We start from the raw sequence: 7582 nt of genomic DNA, 5'->3' as shown, positions 1-7582 counted from the left end.
AGACGTTTCAAAATAGCTCACTAAATGTCCATTTTCCATGTAGTATTGGATCTTTTTTCTGAGAAGAAGCTACACAACTGCTCAAAACAACTGTTGTTGTAGCAAAAAATGCTAATGCAGTCCCCAAGTCACCGAATCATAAATTCTCTCTCCCAACCATCAAAGGTTTTCTGAAATCCCTGACAACCACATAAACAACCCACAGCTTGTGTGGATGTGTGTGGTTACGCATGTGTATAATGAAGACAGACAGACAGACAGACGAAAGAGAGAGAGAGAGAGAGAGAGAGAGAGAGAGAGAGAGAGTCTGCTTTCGATAAGGGAACATAAGCGTGTGTCACCACCCTTCACTTGAAGATTAGCTCGGGGAGGGGTGGGTGGGTGGGGGGGTGTAAGCCATGCAATAATTTTTTCAACATGAGACTTTACAGGAATAGAAAGAGAGAGAGAGACCCAGATTCATAATGAGACAGACGCTACAACTGACCTAAGAATCCCTTCATTAATGACACTTAACAGTACATTCTTAATGATGCGCTGTAGCTTGAAACGTCCCAAAAGGCTTTTTGTGTTTTGAGGGTAGATGGGATCTAAACCAGACATCAGCATTTTAGCGATGCTAGCTAATGCAAGCTAACCAGAGGTACTAAACTTTGGCACATAACTTCTGTTGCATTGCTTGTGCTGTGGAGATGAATATTAGCTCAAACTGTACGGCTTGAGGAGAGATGCATTATAAGCATTCTAAGCTTCACTATAACTAACTATCACTGGCTTTTCTAAGCATTAGAACTTTTTTCAACAAAAAATGGGCAAATAAAAAAACTCTTAGCCTTAACTAAAACTGAAACTACTAGAGTTATATAAATACAATAATGTATGAAAAAAGTAGATGAAAAATGTACTTGAATAAAAAAAATGATGATACAATAAAATTGCTAACTGAACTGAAATAAAAAATAAATCTAAATAGACGTATTTACAAAATAACAAAAATGTATATAACTCAAACTTAAAGTGTAAGTTGAAAACATAAAAATAAATGCTAATTCAAAATGATTCATTTCATTTTGCAATGCGGAAGTAAACTATTTCCTGTGAAAGCGCAAGACTTTTGATTCATCAGCTGCTCTAGGTAAATAAATCAAAGATTGACAAAGTACAGTAAATGGTAAAATTTGCACTACAAACCAGTTTATTTATAACTGCGATAATAAATTATTATATAATATATTATATAAAAAATATTATTAAAAATACCAGTTTGCAATATCAAGCAGCATAATGGCATCCACAGTTCCTTAGAAATTAGGGTGAATAATAGTAAAATAGCACTAGTGCCTTTGCCAGAATATAGAGACTTTGGGGTTTGCTCTGGTACACAGTCACCTACAGTAGCAACCATCTAGAAAATGCTAACGAATGCATAGCTATGTGCTTACAATCTCTCAGAATGTTAGCAACCATAAATCAGTTTTCTGGCAAACACTCTAGGATTGAGTTCAAGTCTAAATGTTGCTTGAAAACTGCAGATCTTCACCTTGAGTGGTTCAGGGACTCTTGCATGAACTAACTAAGAATTGCATTGTGTAGACCAGTATACAGGTGCCTATGTTCTCTGGAGGAGAAAAAGAGAGAGAACAAATGTACTGTTGAAGTGCTCACTTCTAGAACAATAGATTTGTCCTTGGCCCAGATGTGCCATTACTCAAATCTCCCCACAGGTGAAACCATACATCCATTTAATGTAATACTCTCACATGTCACAGTCTAGTGATTTAGGGCAGTCAAAGTGTTTATTTGCCCCTTTCAAGGAAAGTCAGTTCACTTGGCGGCCATATTTTCAACACCTCCAAGCAGCAATGCCTAGTTACTACTTGAATGAGGACATACCAAAATGTCAAAAACTGCTTTGCCAAAACTCACATTTAAGCAACACATTTCAAATCAGCAACAAAATTTGACATGATCTGTCCTGTAAATGCTTTTTCTTTGCTCAAATAGCATCAAAAAAACGTATATTTCAGGCCGGACCAGCCAATGTGCATGTCCAGTCCCAAGCACGCATCTCACAATGCTGTTTCTGTGGGAACCGGCAGCTGCACTGGCACAATGACTTTACCAATTGGTAATAGACTCTTTTATTTTGGACAGCGGTACTTCCTAACTCTGCCATATTTTGCTTTACATTTTCACCTGTTGATAGTTAAATGACTGCAACATCTAGTCTTTGTGCTGGGTTTCAACACTGTGAAAGTGCTGTGAACTGACTCTCATAAATGACTTTGTTGTACCCTAATGTAATTCAATAAATTATATGTTTTACTTAAATACAGTAACAGGACCAGTTAATTAGATTTTTACCTAATGGCATCCAGAATATTTTTCCATCTCATTCCAAAGTGTTTATTTACAGTACATTATTTGGATTTTCATGAATCAGCCAGTAAAGGATTTTTATATTTAGAATGTATTCAAATGAATGAATCAATTTTAAGCCTTTTTCTTTAATCATTTATAAGCATTTTAATAAAATTCTTCATTTAACAAATCAATTTTAGAAATTTTTTAGCAAGTCATTTGGAAATCAAGCATGTATTAAATATATTTTTAGACTTGTAATTTTTACTTGTCATAAAAGTTTTTAGCATAAAATCACTTTTCTCATGTGCATCTCTCAGTCACAGGCAGTGGTATAGGATAGGCATTTTCTGAAAAGAACACTCCACTTTTTTTGAAAATAGGCTCATTTTACAACTCCCCTAGAGTTAAACAGTTGAATTTTACAGTTTTCGAATCCATTCAGCTGATCTCCGGGTCTGGCGGTAACACTTTTATCTTATCTTATCCGATCTTAATCCGATCATTGAATCGGATTAGACCATTAACATCTCACTCAAAAATGACCAAAGAGTTTTGATAATTTACCTATTTAAAGCTTGACTCTTCTGTAGTTACATCGTGTTCTAAGAAAATGAAAAGTTGCGATCTTCTAGACCGATATGGCTAGGAACTATACTATATCATATAAAACTATATATATATATATATATATATATATATAAAATATATCATAACTAGTTACCTTGCTGGGGACTACTTTCAGGCGCTGCGTAATATCATTGCGCCTGCTGCACCCATGGTACGGCAGCAAAGTTCCTTGATTATTACTCCGGAACAAGAGTATAGTTCCTAGCCATATCGGTCTAGAAAATCGCAACTTTTTATTTTCCGTCAGTCTTAGTACACGATGTAACTACAGAAGAGTCAAGCTTTAAATAGGTAAATTATCGAAACACTTTGGTCATTTTTGAGCGAGATGCTAATGGTCTAATCCGATTCAATGATCTATGCTAAGCTAAGCTAAAAGTGCTACCGCCAGACCCGGAGATCGACTGAATGGATTCAAAAATGGTAAAACTTAACCGTTTAACTCTAGGGGAGTTGTAAAATGAGCCTATTTTCAAAAAAAGTGGAGTGTTCCTTTAAAGGTGACATATCTTGAAAACATATGAAAATATATCTTGAAAATGGTATAATCGGGTCCCTGGTGCATCTACCAACCCAGAAAACTTGAAAAAGAACAACCCAGTATTTTTTTTGTAAACTGTTCTCTGCAATCATGTGAAAAAAACGAGCCACTCAGATTTCGCTCCCCCCGTGACGCAGAAAGGGGATTTTATAATAAAATTACTGCCTCGCGCAAGTACATTACAATGGCGCTGCCACTGTGTTTTTGCAAGGGACAACGGTGTACCAGTTCTAACGCCATGGTGAAAGTTCATGCAATGCATGCTAACTGCTCTGTCTTCGGCTGCACAGAACACTATTTAGCCAGGAAACAAGAGAGCAGTGGATTTATTGATTTCTTTACTGTATATTTCTGTATATGCTACAGAGATCTAATATACAGTAAACATGCGATTTCTTTCCCAGCTTTTTACCTTCACAGACATAACTGACAATAGCTTGTGTGTTTTTAACATAAACTTGTGTATTTGACAGTTTAAGCGCAATAAGACATGAAAGACAACTTTGTTTAGTAGTCTACTCTCATGCCGTGTGACAGCTGCTTTCTGTGTACGTGCTTCGAATATGTGCTCTCAGAAAGCCGTATATCAGAAGTTTAAACTAATATGGTTTAAAACACATGATTTCAGTGCGATAGACATGATAATCAAAACCAAACAGATGTTTCGGGCAGAGTATCTGAGGTACCAGCTGTAAAGAGACACCTCTATTCTTAAAAAGGGGGTGGGCAACAGCAGCTCATTTGCATTTAAAGAGACATGCACAAAAACAGCGTTTTTCTGCTTCCACTCAAAATAGGCATTTTCAAAATGATATTATTAATGATCCATGGGGTATTTTGTGTTGAAATTTCACAGACACATTCTGGGGACACCTGAGACGTTTATATTATATTTTGTAAAAAGAGTCATAATATGTGTCCTTTAATATTCAGTCATGAAAGGGGTTTACCTCACTCACCCCTATACCATTATTCTACAGTGAATCATTGTTTATGGGGCTCCTGAAAGGAACTGACAATATATGTCATCTATTTTGTTGAAAATTCACTAATTAAATTAATTACAATCAATAACTTCACTATGATTTGGTATCTGCCATTGTATATAGCTAGTGAGCAAGCACAATACTAAAATACTGATAATATTGCTCATTTGACATGTTTGCTGGCTAATAGGAACCAGCATACAGGGCAGGTTACTCTCTTATAGCACTTTTTAGGGCTTATTTAGGGTAGAGGCTCTCAGCTGAATTATTAGACCGGTGGGTTCCCCTGGTCTGTTAGAGTAAAGAGTTCAGAGAGCAGTAGGTTACATGCCGTCTAAAGTCTTCTGGGATCGAGTTCGGAGCCGTTGTCAGGCACCCCAGTCAGCAGGGAGTCTGTCTCTGTCATCACATGTTCATACGTGGAGCATGAGCCTTTTGACAATGTGTTTGCATGTTTGTGTTTAATTATGCTTGTGTGCACATCTGTGTGTTTTCCATTTCCATTTGCGTATTCTGTTTGTATTTTCTGTGCATTTATATGTGATGTAATTGAAAGTGCATGTCACTGTGTGTGTCGTCGTGCTTTAAGTGTGTGTTTGTGTCTGTTTTCCGGTTCATCTAATTGTCAGGTCCTGGATGGTGGCCTGGTCCCTCGTGGTAAAAGCTGTTGTTTGCTTGGTGCATCTGTCATGCTGTATGTCTCTCCAGACAACTCTCACAACACGATAGCTCTCTGTTACCTTCCCCTCAGCTTCAAACAAACAGTGCAGCTTCAGAGTGACAAACTCTATCCTCTATACGGTTAAAGACCTTTATTTCATCTGACGTCATAACGTCATGCGGTCCTCACTCTCTGACATGGCTGATTTTGTTCCACCACTTCTGAAATCACGTGCTGCAAGGATATACATGCGTAGTTGACAAATAAAAATTTGACTGTGTCCTATGGTGTGACATAGCAAAAATGTAGGAAAAAAAATACATGTAACATACATGTAACATGAGAAAAATGTATCTTCATTCTTAGAGTTACAAATAGCATGAGAGAGGTTTATATTCAATGTTTTTTTACATTTTTCTGTCACACCAGGACTACTGTAAATGAAACAGAAGTATCACTATAAAAATGGCAATTCACTGTGCTTTTGAAACGGTATTAGTTATATTATAATATTGTATCATGTAATATAAGTTATATTATTGTTTACATTTCAGTTTTGACTTGTAAACATCATTTATCTTCACAACATATAATATAAATATCAATATCAATTCAAAAGCATGGTTTCATTTTTTATTAATACGTCTATTTAGCAATGATGCATAAAATTGCTTAAAAGCGAGAGTGGAGAGAAAATATTACAAAAGATTTCTATTTCAAATAAGTGCTGTTCTATTGAGTTTTCTGTTCATCAAAGAATCCTGAAAAATGTATCATGGAATATATTAAGCAGCACAACTGTTTTCAACATTGATAATAGTAAGAAATGTTTCTGGAGCATTATATCAGCATATTAGAATGATTTCTGAAGGAACAGGTGACATTGATGACTGAGATAATGGCTGCTGGAAATTCAGATTTGCCATCACAGGAATTAATTGAAATATATTTAAATAGAAAACAGTTATTTAAAATTGTATTTCACAATACTGCTTTACTTTTGATCAAATTGAGTCTTGATGAGAATAAGAGGTTTTAAATAAATAAATTAATTAATGCATACATTAAAAAGTTATTGACCACAAATGTTTGAACGCTAGAAGTTTAACATTTGATGACTAGCTGCACATGCACCTCCCTCAGAACTGTCCCCTCCAGCTTTTAAAAAAAGAAGACACCCTTGACACTAATTGTGAAGTGGGTTCTTAGTCACATAGTGTGTACTTGAAGCACTTTAATCATTTTATAAAAGCCTAATCACTTCAATTGACAGTTAATGCTGCAAAAGTGCTGTGAGAACACTGGCATCCCAGAAGCAGCATTATCGCCTGATGGTGTTACTGCAGGAAATCTGTGGTGGCCTTTGTTTAGAGCTCCCTTTGTACCTAAACTCACACTAATGAATTATTCAGTTACATTTGAGATATTTACCATAATGGTTTGATGTGAAGTGGCTTTTCATTGTTCTCCATAAATTTTTTCCCTCTTTATTTTGTAAGAATACTAGGAATCGTATGAATCGCTTTGCATATTTGCGGTATGATTTACCATAAGCAAAGGAGATTTATATATACTGTAATAATGCTGCCTATAAAGATACATTGTTTCAGTCAAAGTTGCGTCGGTCTAAATGAGTAGTGTTTTATGTTTTCAGACTACACATACTTTTAGGTTCTCAGTAGCCATTTAAATTTTAGTGTTTTTTATTTTTTATTTTTTGGGGTAGTAATTATGTTGCATGTTTTTGTCATTTGCTATTTAGCTGAAATTTATTTTTATTTCAATTTTAGTTTTAATAATGTTGGCACTTAGATTAAATTTCACGCAACATTTTTCACTTTATTTAATTTTTTTTAGGTTACATTTTTTTTTCATCTAATATTTTGTTTTATTTTAGTAACTAATGAAATCCTTGCATGATGAGAATGCTAACTTAGATAACTGCCTATGAAGGCAGTATAAACAAAGTATCGAAACCTAAAGAGAGTTAAAGTCTCTGGATTTTGTAGAGGTGAACATAAGACTGACCGTGTCACCTCTGCTATTATTTTTTGTTGCAACGCTGAAAATTATTTTAGTGGCATTATTGAAATAGCAAGATGATGAAGAGAGGAAGAGAGTTACGGGTATGCGAGTCAATTGCTCTTATCCCTTTTAAGGAAATGGCCTAGTATACTAAAAAGATTTACCGTTGTTGAAAGTTTCAGGAGTAATGGCCAAGGTATTACTGTACATCATTTATTTTTATAATGGCAGTAAATCATGTGGCATTTATGCCTGAGCCCTCCTCTTCTCTCTGAAGAGTGTGTGTGTGAAGAGGACAGCACGGAGTCAGTAGCTTCACTCTGAGACATGGGTCCTCTAACAGCAGGTGGGAGGTTAAGTGCTGTAATAAAACTACAA

Source organism: Barbus barbus, assembly GCF_936440315.1.
Source record: "Barbus barbus genome assembly, chromosome: 6".
NCBI lineage: Eukaryota > Metazoa > Chordata > Actinopteri > Cypriniformes > Cyprinidae > Barbus > Barbus barbus.
This window is presented reverse-complemented; position numbering follows the sequence as displayed.